This window comes from Anabrus simplex, chromosome 8, assembly GCF_040414725.1.
Source record: "Anabrus simplex isolate iqAnaSimp1 chromosome 8, ASM4041472v1, whole genome shotgun sequence".
In the NCBI taxonomy this organism is placed as follows: domain Eukaryota; kingdom Metazoa; phylum Arthropoda; class Insecta; order Orthoptera; family Tettigoniidae; genus Anabrus; species Anabrus simplex.
This window is the reverse complement of record NC_090272.1, coordinates 47028598-47045390: the sequence shown is the minus strand read 5'-3', so window position 1 is coordinate 47045390 and position 16793 is coordinate 47028598. Positions and strand designations below refer to the sequence as shown.

General features: G+C 41.0%; 1 protein-coding gene across 4 annotated transcripts in view; it reads right to left on the bottom strand.

The window, feature by feature from the left end:
* LOC136878734 (PRL-1 phosphatase) overlaps nt 1-16793 on the bottom strand; it is a 364304-nt gene that overhangs the window by 254884 nt on the left and 92627 nt on the right. The gene's annotated exons all lie outside the window — the stretch shown is intronic.

Below are 16793 nucleotides of genomic sequence, written 5' to 3'. Positions count from 1 at the left end.
TGATTCATGAAGAATAAAATTGATTACTATGTTCAACTCCATGTCTCCGTTTTAATCAAAGACGTTCTCTTCTATTTTTACAGGCCGAAGACCTCTATGTTACCCCCTTAAAATCATTATGACCTTTTTCACCGGGCATGTGTTTGTATCAAAGCTCCTTTTCTGTCTTTATCGACGTAGGTTCAAACTGAATCCCAACCCGCAATACTGTACCTTGTAAAAAATGACGCTCAGAAAATAAGCAGACTCTTAACAGCGGAAAAAGCAAGACTGCAAACAGGGCAGGATATTGAAGGGGAAAAAAATGGATGCTTACAGGCAAATTTGAATTCGGCCCCCAAACCATGACCATTAGAAAGAGTTTTGAATGGAATGTCAATTTTCGGGTATTAATTCGGCCCCGGCTCTCAACTAGGTAGCTTAATGAACAAACATATATTGCATTGAGGTTGGAGTAGTTTTGTAAGAACTACGCCTGCGAGGCGAGCAAGGTGTTTCAAAAAGGACTTTACAACTTTGACAACTCATAATTATTCATTTCGCTTACAGGCATGGTTAGGGTGTCATCTTGAGTTACAATAGAGCCCTGCGCGGATATACAAAATACTATCCGCACCCGTATCCGCGAATGGTTATCCGCATATATTGTAAATATTTAACTAGAGTATATTACACCCTAGAAACTACGTCACTCATTTCCCTAGCACGCCTCTTCAGTGATGGCTAGGCCATCTATGACAGCTGATGGCAGAGCTGTTGAGGATCCCACCAGCGTTAACGCTCACGGACTGAACATATATACATATTACACCCAAGGTATTGAAACGGATAGATCTGTTAACATAATACAATAGGCCTGACACCTGGCACCAGAACCTCTACAGCAGGGCCTCTCACGGTGCAAAAGACGACTTGGCTTGGTTGACCAGAGTGCAGACCCCCCACTCCTCGATTTGGAGCAATAGCGCTTAAGGTAATCGCCCACTGCAGGGAACCGCGCCGCGCCGCGCCGCGCGGAACAAGCTTGTGGAGCATTCCACGGGCCATTTTCCGAGACTTCGCCCATACAGCACACCTCACCGCACCGTCTCTCTCCAGTTGGGGAAGTGCAGCTCACACAGAAATATGAGTTCCAGTTCCGAGGAGGATTTATTATTTGCGGTTGCGATACTTGCAAATGAGGAAGAAGAAAAACGCGAAAGAAAAGTTTGGGTCCACAACATTTATGAGAAAAGGTAAACGTACGGAGAGTTTCACCATTTATTTCCTGATCGACCGAAGTAAATTTTCCCACTGCTTTCGTATGTCCCAAGAAAAATTCTATGAACTATTGAACCTAGTTAAGCCGTGTGTACCGAGTTCGATAGCTGCAGTCGCTTGAGTGCGGCCAGTATCTAGTGTTCGGGAGATAGTAGGTTCGAACCCCACTGTCGGCAGCCCTGAAAATGTTTTTCCGTGGTTTCCCATTTTCACACCAGGCAAAATGCCACCATACCTTAATTGAGGCCACGGCCGCTTCCTTCCCATTGCTAGCCCTTTCCTGTCCCATCGTCGCCATAAGACCTATCTATGTCGGTGCGACGTAAAGCAACTAGCAAAAGACTGCAATTGTGTATGGAAAGATGTCAAAGAGGGAACTAAAAATCAAGTAGGGATGACATAAAAATGTTAGTGCTCAACTGTATAAGCATTGTAAACAAAGGAATCGAATTAAGTAATTTAATAGATATATACTTACCAGATATTGTAATAGGAGTTGAATCATGGCTGAGAAATGATATAATGGATGCAGAGATATTCTCACGGAACTGGAGTGTGTATCGTAGAGATAGGATAGGAACGGTAGGAGGGGGAGTATTCATTCTGCTGAACGAAGAAGTTGTAAGCTACGAAAAAGTTAAGGATGAAAAACAAAGAAGGCAGCTAAGGATAAAATGATGGCAAGCATAATTGGCAGTCATACAAATTTTAGTGAAAAATGGAAGGGTATGTGTAGGTATTTTAAGGCAGAAACAGGTTCCAAGAAGGACATTCCAGAAATAATTAATGAACAAGGGGAGTGTGTATGTGAGGATCTTCAAAAGGCAGAAGTATTCAGTCAGCAGTATGTAAAGATTGTTGGTTACAAGGATAATGTCGAGATAGAGGAAGAGACTAAGGCCAAAGAAGTAATAAAATTTACATATGATAACAATGACATTTACAATAAGATACAAAAGTTGAAAACTAGAAAAGCGGCTGGAATTGATCAGATTTCTGGGGGTATACTAAAGACAATGGGTTGGGATATAGTACCATATCTGAAGTACTATTTGATTATTGTTTGACCGAAGGAGCTATACCAGATGAATGGAGAGTTGCTATAGTAGCTCCTGTGTATAAAGGAAAGGGTGATAGACAAAGCTGAAAATTACAGGCCGGTAAGTTTGACATGCATTGTATGTAAGCTTTGGGAAGGCATTCTTTCTGATTATATTAGACATGTTTGTGAAATTAATAACTGGTTCGATAGAAGGCAATTCGATTTTAGGAAAGGTTATTCCACTGAAGCTCAACTTGTAGGATTCCAGCAAGATATAGCAGATATCTTGGATTCTGGAGGTCAAATGGACTGTATCGCGATTGACATGTCTAAAGCATTTGATAGGGTGGATCATGGGAGACTACTGGCAAAAATGAGTGCAATTGGACTAGACAAAAGAGTGACTGAATGGGTTGCTATATTTCTAGAAAATAGATCTCAGAGAATTAGAGTAGGTGAAACTGTCTGACCCTGTAATAGTTGAGAGGGGAGTTCCTCAGGGCAGTGTTATCGGACCTTTATGTTTTCTTATATATATATAAATGATATGAGTAAAGGAGAGGAATCGGAGGTAAGGCTTTTTGCGGATGATGTTATTCTCTATAGAGTGATAAATAAGTTACAAGATTGTGAGCAACTGTAACGTGACCTCGAAAATATTGTGAGATGGACAGCAGGCAATGGTATGTTGATAAACGGGGCTAAAAGTCAGGTTGTGAGTTTCACAAATAGGAAAAGTCCTCTCAGTTTTAATTACTGCGTTGATGGGGTGAAAGTTCCTTTTGGGGATCATTGTAAGTATCTAGGTGTTAATATAAGGAAAGATCTTCACTGGGGTAATCGCATAAATGGGATTGTAAATAAAGGGTACCGATCTCTGCACATGGTTATGAGGGTGTTTAGGGGTTGTAGTAAGGATGTAAAGGAGAGTGCATGTAAGTCTCTGGTAAGACCCCAACTAGAGTATGGTTCCAGTGTATGGGACCCTCACCAGGATTACCTGATTCAAGAACTGGAGAAAATCCAAAGAAAAGCAGCTCGATTTGTTCTGGGTGATTTCCGACAAAAGAGTAGCGTTACAAAAATGTTGCAATGTTTGGGTTGGGAATAATTGAGAGAAAGAAGAAGACCTGCTCGACTAAGTGGTATGTTCCGAGCTGTCAGCGGAGAGATGGCGTGGAATGACATTAGTAGACGAATAAGTTTGAGTGGCGTTTATAAAAGTAGGAAAGATCCAGGGGCGAAGCGTCAGGGGAGACAGGGTAGACAGCGTGTACCCTTAATATTTTGTGAACGAAATATTGTCTAGTCAATTCAATTATTTTTTAGAACATTAATTATTTCCACATTCATAACATTATTGTATTCTCCGCTTTACTTAATTTCGTCTCACTTCTGCAGTGCTCGGGCTCTCGTCAGTAACACGAAGCACGTAGACGAAAGTAGACGCTGTCCATTCTGTGTATGTTCCCTTTGATTTTCAAAGCTTTCAGATCGAGACACACTAACGCTATCCGTACGAGCTGACTGTGGAACTAGGACTTTCCTATAGCGAGATTTCTCCGCCCAGTAGACAGACTTACCAGCGTCTCTTCTTGCTCTCATTGGCTAGTATTTGGATCTCCGTTTATAAAGGTCTTGTTATTGGCTGCTATCTCAGGCATGCTTTTAATGGAATTAATTTGAATTTACTTTATTATAAGACACGTCTACAAATAAAATAATATTCTAGGCAAACATGTTCCTAATAAATGAATGACAGCATCAAAACCCTTCAAAGTAAATGCATTTTCCTGCCCGCCAATATTAGAAACGTTATTATAACCCCAACGACTGTTGGCTTACATTCTTAATAATGAACTCCAGTGTGTGCATGCGGAAATAACAAAATTGCTTAATTTGATGCTGTATATTCCGTTAACGTCAGTTGCTAGTGAACGCGCTATGAGTGTCTTCAAACGAATTAAAACCTATTAAAGGAATTCGATGACCAACCAGAGACTGTTTAACTAGGGAACTCTAGCTATACAGAAGGAACTGCTGTGGCATATTAGCAAGACTTCAAGACGGGACTAATAGAGGTATATTGATTGAACTCATTTACAAAAGTATTGTTTAGGGTGACTTGTACGAAAATATATTTATTTCTTATTTTTATTATTAAATCTACATAACAATGAAATATATTGCTATTTTTGTTCTAAAAGTTTTTATCTGACAACTCGCACTGCACGAAGCATTATAGGGGTTGTCTTAATTTCAGTCATTAATATTGAATTCAGATTTGTATGAGCCGAAAACAAAATTCCATATATAATATGGTTAATATAGTCTAAATAGAGAAAAATCTGTCTACCCCCTTACTTAGTTCACGCTTCGCCACTGGAAAGATCACAATATGAAGATAAAGTTGGAATTCAAGAGGACAAACTGGGGCAAATATTCATTTATAGGAAGGGGAGTTAGGGATTGGAATAACTTACCAAGGGAGATGTTCAATAAATTTTCAATTTCTTTGAAATCAATTCGGAAAAGGCTAGGAAAGCAACAGATAGGAAATCTTCCACCTGGGCGACTGCCCTAAATGCAGATCAGTATTGATTGATTGAACATGAAATTCTGGGGGTAAGGCTCTTCTCTATAGATAATAGGCAACTTGATATCTTTGGAGTGAACAGACCGGGAAAGGGTAGCGGTGACGCAGATTCAGAATTATTTGATAAGATAATTAGATATGTTGGAAATTATATGGAAAGGAATGTGATAGTAGCAGTCCCCCTTGTGGGTGGGGGTGGTAGAATAACACCCACGGTATCCCCTGCCTGTCGTAAGAGGCGACTAAAAGGGGCCCCAGGGGCTCTGAACTTTGGCGCGTGGGTTGGCGACCTCGGGGCCCTCAGCTGAGTCCTGGCATTGCTTCCACTTGTGTCAGGCTCCTTATTTTCATCTATCCTATCCGACCTCTCTTTGTCAACTCTTGTTCTTTTCCGACCCCGATGCTATTAGGTTTGCGAGGGCTAGAAAGTCCTTCATTTTCAAGCCCTTCGTGGCCCTTGTCTTCCTTTGGCCGATACTTTAATTTTTCGAAGTGTCGGATCCCTTCCATTTTTCCGTCTGATTAGTGTTATATAGAGGATGGTTGCCTAGTTGTATTTCCTCTTATAACAATAATCACCAGCACCATCACCTGTGTCGGTGCGACGTAAAGCAACTAGCAAATATAAAAGCCGTGTGTAGAACGAGAAAATATCACCTTTCGCCGAGAAAGGCGTACAGTGCACAATACCACTAACCGCGTGAAGGTACGAGCGTGCTGGCACTAGTCGAGGACTCACGAAGACTGTCGAAACGGCACGAAACCACATTCTTTCCGTTATTCCTTCCTTCTACCCTCGACCATACAAGCGCGCCGAAAGGAAAAAGTTCCGTTCCAGAAACCTGGGGGCTTCTGGTGCGGAAATTCCACAAGCTTGTTCCGCGCGGCGCGGCGCGGCTCCCTGCAGTGGGCGTTAAGCCATTTCATTTCACAAGAAGCAGACCACGGAAATTTCTTCTCGGCTGCGCTGGGCTGCGGCGCGGTGTAGTGGGCGATTACCTTTACTCTCCCTTTCCTCACGCCTCTCTCGCTCGCTCCGCCTGTCTTCCTCTCCCCCACTTGCGCTGTAGCGCTCCAAATCCGGGCTGAGTTGAGCCGAGTAGAGCCGTGCTTAACCGAGTAGCCCCGAGACGAAGCGCTGATCCGAGCCATACCGAGCGGCACCGATGCACAGCACACGGAGCTCTTGCGCCTCGCTCTGCACGCGTGAGATTTTGGGCGTTTGAGAAGCCCTGCTCTACAGTCACAGGTTTATTAGGAATTTTCCCTTGCGAAAACTACCAACGTCCTTCCATTAATTGTGGGCAGCAGCCAGTTAGGCTTAGGCACTGATCTCTATACATGGATCGCTGATGGCAGCTCTCCGCTGCAGGAGAAAGTACGCCAAGCTGAGCGCGCGGTCTGGCATGTTGGTGTATCCATTCTAGAGCTCTCTTTAAGGGGAGGCAATGATAATATAATCAATTTTAAATCACAATTAATGGCGCATTGAAATAATTAAAAATATAGGGACATGTTCACTCAAAGCATAAATTCCGAGGTAAGTAAATCTCCGGGATAGCAATAAAAATGAGTATAATAACGGCCGACAAATATTAATTTAGGTGTTGAATATGTGCAATTAGCGATCGGTAATACAATAGGAGTGAAACATTGCTGTAAATTTTATACATGTATGCCACGAAATGATGCATTCTTAAGGGGAGGTATGGATGAATTTTTCGTATTTTAAGCCAAAAACTGTCTTTTTATTCATACAAAAATAGCCCTATTCTTCCTCTTTCAGAAATGTTTTTATTTTAGTAATTCCGGCTTGTTTAAAGCTTGTAGAAGCCGTTTAATATGAGCCCGCAGGACATTTAAAAGCCCAGAACCACACCCACTTCTTCTGTAACGGCATAATGATAGTTTACTGTGTGTTTTCCGCTGGGTATTCAAGTATTTCGCGCCGTATTTGCCGTAGAAGTACACTTCGGCATGCTGACAGTCACTTGTTTACTACGTAATCGGTAATCGGGAGATAGTGGGTTCGAGCCTCACTGTCCGCAGCCCTGAAGATTGTTTTCCGTGGTTTCCCATTTTCACACCAGCCAAATGCCGGGGCTGTACCTTAATTAAGGCCACGGCCGCTTCCACTTCCTAGGCCTTTCCTATCCCATCGTCGCCATAAGACACGTGTGTCGGTGCGACGTAAAGCAAACAGAAAACTACGTAATCAATACAATTACGTTATGTTAGGAAATATTTTAGTTTGAACTGACGGTGAGTATGTTGTACCTCTTCCATATAGTACTCAATTTATATCTGCCACACATGTATACTTTGATAGTTTAAATATATTACGTACATGTATTATTTACATTTAGGAATTCGTATTTGTGTTAATCGTAGTAGTACAAGTATGGTTCCCTTGTTTGTTTATATTTTACTAACATGCAGAAGTAACGTGTGGTTTCAATTCAGCGAATGAAATATTGAGTGATTTTTCATTGATGTATCCCATATTAATTCCTTTGTAAATATGTGCGTATTGCAATAACACAGCACAGAACACCCGTGGAACTACAATCAGGAGGCCTGGGCGTCACTGAACTAAGCATAAACAAAGCAAGCGCGCTCCTCGTTGTCTACTGCACCGTGCGCTCGCTGCTGTCTTACTACGCCAGTCATCATCGGCTTACTGCTACCCAAGCTACCAGCCATCAATGTATAGAGATCAGTGGGCTTAGGGCAAATTTACTGCTTTATGGTCTCGAGGCTCTATATATCACTATTCCCCAATACTAATGTCAAGTGTCGCCTAACCGCAAGCAGAAACCATAGTATACCTGGGTGAAAATCAATGATCTTTATATGTTATCAGCAAAATTATCCGCACTGCCATACAGTTTGTTTCCGCCAAGACACTAACTTCGCGGATATCCGCATTCGTTCAGGACTCTCACAATAGATCAAGCACTCACTCGCGTGATACGCTAGTACAGAATCGCGCCACCGCAAGCACTAGCGGCAGTTGCAAAGACGGCTGCCTTTACCGGTCCCGAGCGCGCTCGCTGTGTGCTTTGGTTAAGAGTTGAAGTCTGCGACAACTGTGCAACTTAATTTTCGTGCAGAGTATGGTTAAGATCCTCCCAGTAGGCCTACTATTTGTGAGTGGCATAAGTGTTTTAATGAAACTGGATGGATGTTCGGTAAGCCATAAGAAATCCTCAGGCCCTCCACGTACGTCTGACGATGCAGAGCAAGTGAGACAACGTTTTGAGCAGTTTTCGAAAATCGACACGGCGTGCTTCTCTCGATCTGGGCGCCCACATACGACTATTTGGCGTGTTGAGAAAACGGTTGCATCTCAAACCATACAAGTTTACAATGGCGCAGCAACTAAAAGATACTGATAAGATTGCTCGTAAGCACTTTTATGGGGTCATGTTACATCGGTTGGAAGAGAATTAACATTTCATTGGAAAGATTATCTTTAACGATGAGTCGACTTTTCACTGAAGTTAGACAACTGTAGGATTTGGGGCAGTAAAAATCACCTACAAGTCCTAGAACATGAACGTGATAGCCCAAAAGTGAACCTCTTTTGTGCATTGAGCAAGAGAAAAATTTACGGGCCTTTCTTCTTCAGTGAAAAAACTATCAACGGAATAGTGTACTTAGATATGCTGGAAAACTTTAATGCCCCAGATTGACGCAGCGCACACTTTATGCAAGGTGGCGCATCACCACACTACCCCTCCGACGTCCAGAATTTCCTTAATGTACGCTTTCCGGGTAAGTGGATTGGCCGAGGAGCGCCAATTATTGCATGGCCCCCACGCTAACCGGATCTGACACCACGTGACTGTTGTGGGGATTCGTCAAGACTAGAGTGTTTGTTCCATCCTTACCGGCTTATCTACCAGAATTCAGATGCAGAATCTGCATCGCAATTGAACGTGTCATTCCTGACAGTGAGTTTGGCAAGAAATCTACTTCAGATGGGGTGTGTGCCCCATTACCTAAACAGTAACTATTGTCATTGAAGATCACAAAAAAACCATGTCTAAGTAAAATGAATAAATAACTATGAGCTGTCAAAGTTGGAAAGTCCTTTTCAAAACACCCTGTACATAATATCTTACAGTTAACAATCATCTAAGAGTTCACTGAAAGTGGCAAGTGTGTTGTTCCCAACTTTATTTTTTTAAGCACGGTGTAAAAGTTTATTTTTAACTGGATCTGAGGGCTGCTTCGAGGGCCACTCAGCCCACGTGATTAAAATTGAACTATCTGACAGATAGTAACCCCGGTCTAGAAAGTCAAGAATAAGAGCCGAGAGGACTCGTCGTGCTGACCACTCGACAAACTGTAATCTGCAGTCCTTCGGGCTGAAAAATCAGCCAAAAATCTGACGAATGTACCCACACGCGACTTTTTTCTTTCCCCAACAGAAGGAGTAGGATCTAGCTGCTTTATTACTACAATTGTCCGACTCGTTGGCTGAACGGTCAGCGTACTGGCCTTCGGTTCAGAGGGTCCTGGGTTCGATTCTCGGCCGGGTCGGGTATTTTAACCTTAATTGGTTAATTCCAACGGCACGGGGGCTGGGTGCATGTGTTGTCTTCATTTCGTCATGACGACGCGCAGGTCGCCCACGGGTATCAAATAGAAAGACCTGCACCTGGCGAGCCGAACCCATCCTGGGATTTCCTGGTACTAAAAGCCATACATTTCATTACTACAATTTAGGTCCAAGTTACTGGTGTTAATTGACTTTTTTTTTTCAAGTTTCTTTACGTCGCACCGACACAAATAGGTCTTAGAGCAACGATGGGATAGGAAAAAGCTAGGAGATGAAAGGAAGCGGCCGTGGCCTTACGGTATATTTGTCTGGTGTGAAAAATGGAAAACTACTGTATCTTCAGGGCTGCCGACAGTGGGCTCGAACCCACTGATGTCCCCAATGCAAGCTCACAGTTGCGCGCCCCTAACTGCAAGGCCAACTCGCTAGGTCCCACATTCATACATAGAAACAGTATGGTCACTGCATTCGACGGGCGATTCTAGGATTAAGCTATCGTTTAAAAGTTCCTACATCACTACATCTGCTGGAATTTGAAGCTAGGCAAGATTTCGTCTGTCAGGATCTGCACAGTCTTCGTCATCACAATCTGAATCTGTTTCATCATCTGGCAACCTTATAGAAATATGGAATTCAGAGTCTGGTATGTCTGAGGTATCGGCTACTCTAAGTTATCTGCTAGTATTGCCCGTTCTACTCTACTATGACATGCAAACTAATTAACAAATCCCAAGCTTCTGTAAATATATATTGTAACCATTCGGCAACAATGTAAGTGAATGACAGTTCTCGGGAATTTGCCAAGCGGGTACTTTTCGACGCACACATACTAATGAAAATGTGAGATTCTAAGCAATGTTCACAACTAATCTTATCCATGCTACTTAAATTTTAACTACCAAATACAGCGATGTAGGAAATATTAACGAGCAGCACAAATAATTGTACTTAAATTGTTTTCTCTAGTGCACCAATTGTTGCATGAACCTTAAGAACGATAGTAAACTCTTGCGTAATTATCTGAAAAATCATAGTGTGGTTCCCTGAAACAATCTGGTTAGAGTTTACAAAGCAACAGTTTATTGTAAGACAGCAAAATTCGATAGGTCGAAAACTACCTACCTGGCCATAAATGGGTCAAAATGGTGAAATTAACACGACCCACTTTGAGAAGTGAGTGATTCTTTTAGAGTAACTATTTAAGTCTTACAGCTTAGAGTTATTTAGTGTTTGAATTCGTAAACACAGTAAATGTGCAATTCTTTCAATACATTTATGTTTGAATAATTAATGGTTTTGGATAGAATGTTTACTATGAACGTAACCTCATTCGCGATGTGTGTCCTTGTGTAGACATATTAGAATACGATATGAGTAGAAAAACCGTAAATACATTAAGAAACAGCTTGGGGTTTCCGAGAGACTCGGAGCCGCATTCGTGTCTTTCCCAGGTCCTGCGTTTGCCTCTGGGACCAAATTCATGGGACCCCCGCCCTCACCATATAGCAACTGTCATGTCTTCAGAGATGAGCAAAAAAAAAGAAAAACAAAGGCAGAAGATATTTGTTAAACTATTGAATGATTGTAAATTAAACTAGGAAGCAGGAGAAGGCTATTTTTTTAGCTGCGAAGAGAGGATTATGAAGGCGATTCTTGGCCTTCCCCAATTTGCTGGGGTCGGCACTTCGTATTAAGCCCAGTTTTAAGGCCGGATGCCTTGTCTAACACCAACCTTATGTAGAGGGAAGTATTCACTACTGAGTGTTTCTGTAGTAGTTTGTAGCGTGATGTGTTGTATGTAAATGAAGATGTGTATTTAGATTCATACCTGCCAACTTTACAAAACAAAAAATCAAGAGATTGATATGAAAATCAGGAGACACAATTGGTCAAAAATGCTTATTCTACATGACTTGCGGAATACAGGAGTACTATGGTACTGTACATATTATAACACGTATTGTCTGAAGACCAGACTCCGACTGTTGCTATACGAGGCTACAAGGCTAAAAATTACACATCTCTGTTCCCTCATAGGAAGTATGCGAGAGATGATCGGTCTTTGATAAACCTTCCGAAAATAGTATGAACTCCTGCTTCTTCATGTGTGAATCAGTCATACACTCCGATTCCGTTACATAGCAAATGCATGGATTAATATATTGCATCACGCGCCCGCGCGATTATGCGAAGCGCAATGCTATGCTTATCAAGTAATAAATTAAAATTCACCAAAATTATCTCCAAATGGCTCCTAATATTTCTACAAAACTCACTAGGCACTCTCTTTGAAATTCTGTCACTAAATTACTAAAATAGACTCCAAAATTAGCGACTAGTCTACTATAGATTAGACTGATGTGAATGAACACGAACATAGCATGCGAGAACGAGATTTACAATCGATATAAGCGTCGCAATATACAGATTTCAATAAACATCACACATTCGCGCGCATTCCTCGTATTAATAAACGTCGATATTTCATTTGAAAGCGGCCAATGAGCGAAGGACTTCCGGCCAGTGGCGTACAATGCTGAAATTGCAGGATTTGAAAAATCAATGTTTCAAGTACACCAAAAAAGCTAAAATCGGGAGAAATAATAGAATAATCGGAAGGCGGGAAAAACTAAAATCTGGAGTCTCCCGTCTAAATCGGGAAAGCTGGCAGGTATGCAGATGAATACTCTTTCCCCGAGACAGAGGAATTGGCAAGACAAAGTTAAAATCCCCGACCCAGCCGGAAATCGAACCTGACGCCCTCTCAACCGAAAGCCACTACGCTGACTTTTCAGCCAGGGAGTCGAACATGCCGACTGTCAACCCAGCGTATTTAAATTGTAGGTGTGTAATTCAAGCGTGGAGTTTTGTAAAAACCTTAAACTGGCGTAATATGAGTAATTACCCAGAATGTCATGATGAGTAGCAAGGCCTCTAAGATTACAACAATTGATGAGCTTACTTACCCAATAAAAACCAGTCCTCGGAACAATTACTTTTATTTTCCTGCAGAACTCACGAGACTATGATACAATTTCGCTTTGAAGAATCGTCATTAATAAGTATGCCAAGTTGCAAGAACGGTCGAGGTATGTGCATGGTAGATATCTCCCTATATCAGCCATTATATTATGAGCGAGGAATGCAGTAAGAACTTCACTTCCGACCAAGAGGGTTTCATGCGAGCTACAATTAATAGCAATCCGCCCCAGATGTTTATCCTCACGAGAAGCTTGAATTCCACTAATGTCGAGGGTAAACAAAAAGTTCCACTTCAAGATCCCACAACTTACTGTTCTAAATAATCTACGGTTTACATCTGAGGCCACAGGCTTTGTTTCAAACAGATCTAACAACTAAAGAGATGCATGCGTTAAAATGCTAAAATTCCAAAATATGCATACAAATGCTTCCTATTAAATCAAACAAGTCCTAAAAATGTAATAAAAACTTTTCTTAGTTTACTTCGCCAACTTGCCACGAAATCAGGTTTCGGATAAGAAAATTAAAGGTTGACATTTTAAAACTCTTAAAAAGGAATATCGTAATTCTGTAGACGTTAACTGTAACAAAAATCTGACAGGACAAATGCTATTAATTTACTTGCGAGGTCGGAAGATAAATCACTCCTTATGAAAATGAAAATTCACAGTCTGTTTCCAGTCATTTGACCGGGTCAGGAATGGAATGAAGTCCCCCATCTAGCGGCGAGGATAGGAACTGTGCCGGCTGCCGAAGCCTGTCGTACTTCTCTGGGGCAATGATTAATGACTGACAGATAAAATGAAATATTTAAGAGTGTTGCTGTAATGAAAGATGACCAGGAAAACCGGAGTACCCGGAGAAAAACCTGTCCCACCTCCTCTTTCAAATCTCGCATGGAGTGACCGGCATCTGAACCACGGAACCCAGCGGTGACAGGCCGGCGCTCTGCCACCTGAGCCAAGGAGGCTTTAAAAAAAAAAAAAAAAATACAGCTTATGCCTTACTTTTGGTGAGCAGTCAACTGTTACATTATTTTTTTAGGTAGCAAGTTTGTTGGTCGGATTTTTAAAGGGCTTACTTACTGTAATATGTGCATTCGGCACAGCACGTCGTACGATGTAGACATGTGAAAGATCTCTGGTGAAATATTCGGTATTTACTCGACAAAATTAAAACTGAGCAATAGGTCGCACATAGCCGAGCTATAAACTATTATTATTATTATTATTATTATTATACATACATTATCATTATAGACAGTTATGCCTTTCAGCGTTCAGTCCGCAAACCTCTGAATTTACTAAACGTCGCCACAATCCTATTTGCAACTAGTGCTTTGGCCTCATTTAGTTCTATACATCATCTTTAAATAGTTATTTTTATTATTATTATTATTATTATTATTATTATTATTATTATTGAAGAATAAGATGTTTTAAAAGATGGATTTACTATTATCTACACGAAACCAAAATGAAATCTCGAACCGACGTATTTTCTACGGATTTTCTACGGATAATCCTCAATTCCATAATGCTGAGAAGCGTATACGGCACGATGATTATAGACTCAAATTAAAGAAACTGGATCACACACACACACAGCTTTTTTCCTGTAGTCACCATTCTCCAGTATCTTGCAACTAAGAAGATATTCGGTGTCAATGATGGGATCCACGTTAGTTACACTGTCTAAGTTTCCTTTTATACAGAAGTATCACCAACTGGTGTTTTGAAGGAAAAAAATTCAACCTTTTGAAACACGATAAATCCTTCTGAAACACCCTGTATACATGACCTAAGTGCTCTTTATAGTCAAGCTCATGCTCCACGGAAGAAACCACGATCGGTGATAAAATAAGCCATCGTTCAGTATACAAATTAAAACATGAGCAGCTAACAGTCATCAACGATTAATAAATCTGTCCGTCGTACATATGCTTTAAAGACAAAGGTGTTTTGAATAATATATATGTGGACAATGTGTATGTATGTAGGGTAGTCAGCCCGAAGGCTGGTTTGATCCTCTGTAGCTCCGTCAACAGCTGTCAAACAGCCTAGGCGTCCTGAAGAGGCGTACTAGGGAAATGAGGAGTGAGGTAGTTTCCCGTTGCTTTCTTCACCGAGCCAGCCGTTGCCATTACATTTATCAGTCTGCTAAGCCCACTGAAATGCATGCACTAACCGACCCTATGAGCGATATTTTCACACCATTCATAACAGGGACTGGCTGCATAAGGAATGGTATTACTAGCATCACTCGTACCTCAGTCACTTTCATATTGTTAAAGCCAAGGATGAGACAGACAGGTCAATGAAAGTACAGACAGGTCAATGAAAGTAACAAATTTGATATAGCCCATACCAGAAGACAGTGCACTGTAAACACTACATCTCGCCAGCAAAGGCATATGTGGACAATACCAGACACTAAATATAAGCAGACTCTTGCACAGAGGGATCAGCATCAAACCATGTATAACGTACTCCCGCGCAATTCTTTCGTAATAAAATAGTTTAACTAACATACTTTGCCAATAAACTTGCGTAGTTCCGTTATGTTAATAACGTGACAAGCAGCTTTCACAGTGAATTATTTAAAACTCGTACGAGCATAGAAGTCCACCCTGTTACTTGCAACAATAAGTAAACCTCCGCATGAAAGCCAGCCAAGGCATCTTCCTTTCAGTTGTGCTTGACCTCTACGACTTCCGAAATTTTCAGCGAATCAGTTATTCTGCGAGGGAGTGTATACATCCTGATGTTTTAGACCTACGGTACTTTACATTGCCTTTCCTCGGAGACAACCTGTGCAGTGATCTAGTTTCATCATCCTAAGACGAGCTTGCCAATTATCAAGACGAGTGTCTAGACATGCTTATCTTTCAGCACGGCGCCTTGGAAACACGGCGGCAGATGACAACGTAATCGACAGCACGAATCTAAACAACTCCCACGCTTAATCCAATATCTCGACACCGCGCTAAGTTACTCTTTACGGGAAAGAATTAAGAGACCACCTTGTTTTGTCCGTAAAGTTAACGTAGAGGATGGCATGGTTCAGCTGGTAAGCAGTTTCGTCATTATTTCCACGATTTTCAACGATCTTAAGAACTGGACTGACCTCTGACAGGTCGTCGCGATTCGGAACTGAAGATGCTATTCTGAACTTATAGTAACAAGTTTGCAACAGTACTTCCATACTTTATCTTTTTAGTGTATAAAGGGTTGAATACGCATGATTGTTATACACTTGGTAATAGTAAAAAGTTATCACAACTTACGTTCATTAAAAATATGTTGAACTGACATTTCTTTTTTCAATGTAATCGAACCGAATATGCCGGTGAGCACATGTAACAATATATACATGTAAGTTATGCTTAAAACCCCAGAGCTTTTATGTAGACGTAATGATGGAAAACAACAGCAGAGTTTTAGATATTGTGGACATTGTGATTCATGGACAAGGTGTACAAATTCAGAGAACAAGAATTTCCCATGGTCACTCCGATACGAAAGAGAAAGCTTCTTTATACTCAGAACAGGCCCTATGTCAAACTCCGATGGTCGCTATATCATGAAGTATAGAGGTGTGAGCCGCTAGGGACTTGACGCCTCCACAATCTTCACTGAAGGGAGCTGTGAAGCCTCGTTTAGTTTCATGACTAATAGTTGGAAATTTCATTTTGTTCCGTATTGAAGTGGGATTACAGTAAAATAAAGGTTTTCAAAGGTCCACCTTTTCAATACAATAATATTTTATTGTGAATCAATCACATGTAATAAGAGTAGTAGTTTTGGCACCTGTAATGTGCCATCAACAGCCCTAGATGCAAACTGAACAATTATATACACATACCTAAAACACACTACTAGCATATGTGATGGTACATGAAATTAGTTAAAATTATGGTAAAATTTGAAATGCTGCGGTATGAAATTCTTATGGCGACTCCGTCGTAAATTCTATGTAATAATAAACGATGAGATTCTTGATTATTGCGTTACTCTGACCAAGTACAGTAAAAGAACTTATCCAATATGGTATAATAAAGAATACAACGAATTCGAAATAAGGAGTATCATAGGAAAATAAGACATCGTAGTGAATATAGTATGACAGTTCAAAACAGCAATCCTCAAATAGAAAATAAGAATAGCGTATAAGGAATACATTGAAGGTATAGAAAGTAGCGTAGCTAGTAATAGAAAAAACTTAGCACTTTTTAAAGCAAAAGAGGTGGTGGTGGTGATTTTTGCTTTAAGAGTAAGTACAACGAGGTAATAATCCTCTCTGAACAAATAGGTGGAAGAGAATTTTAAAATATAAAAACGAAATTA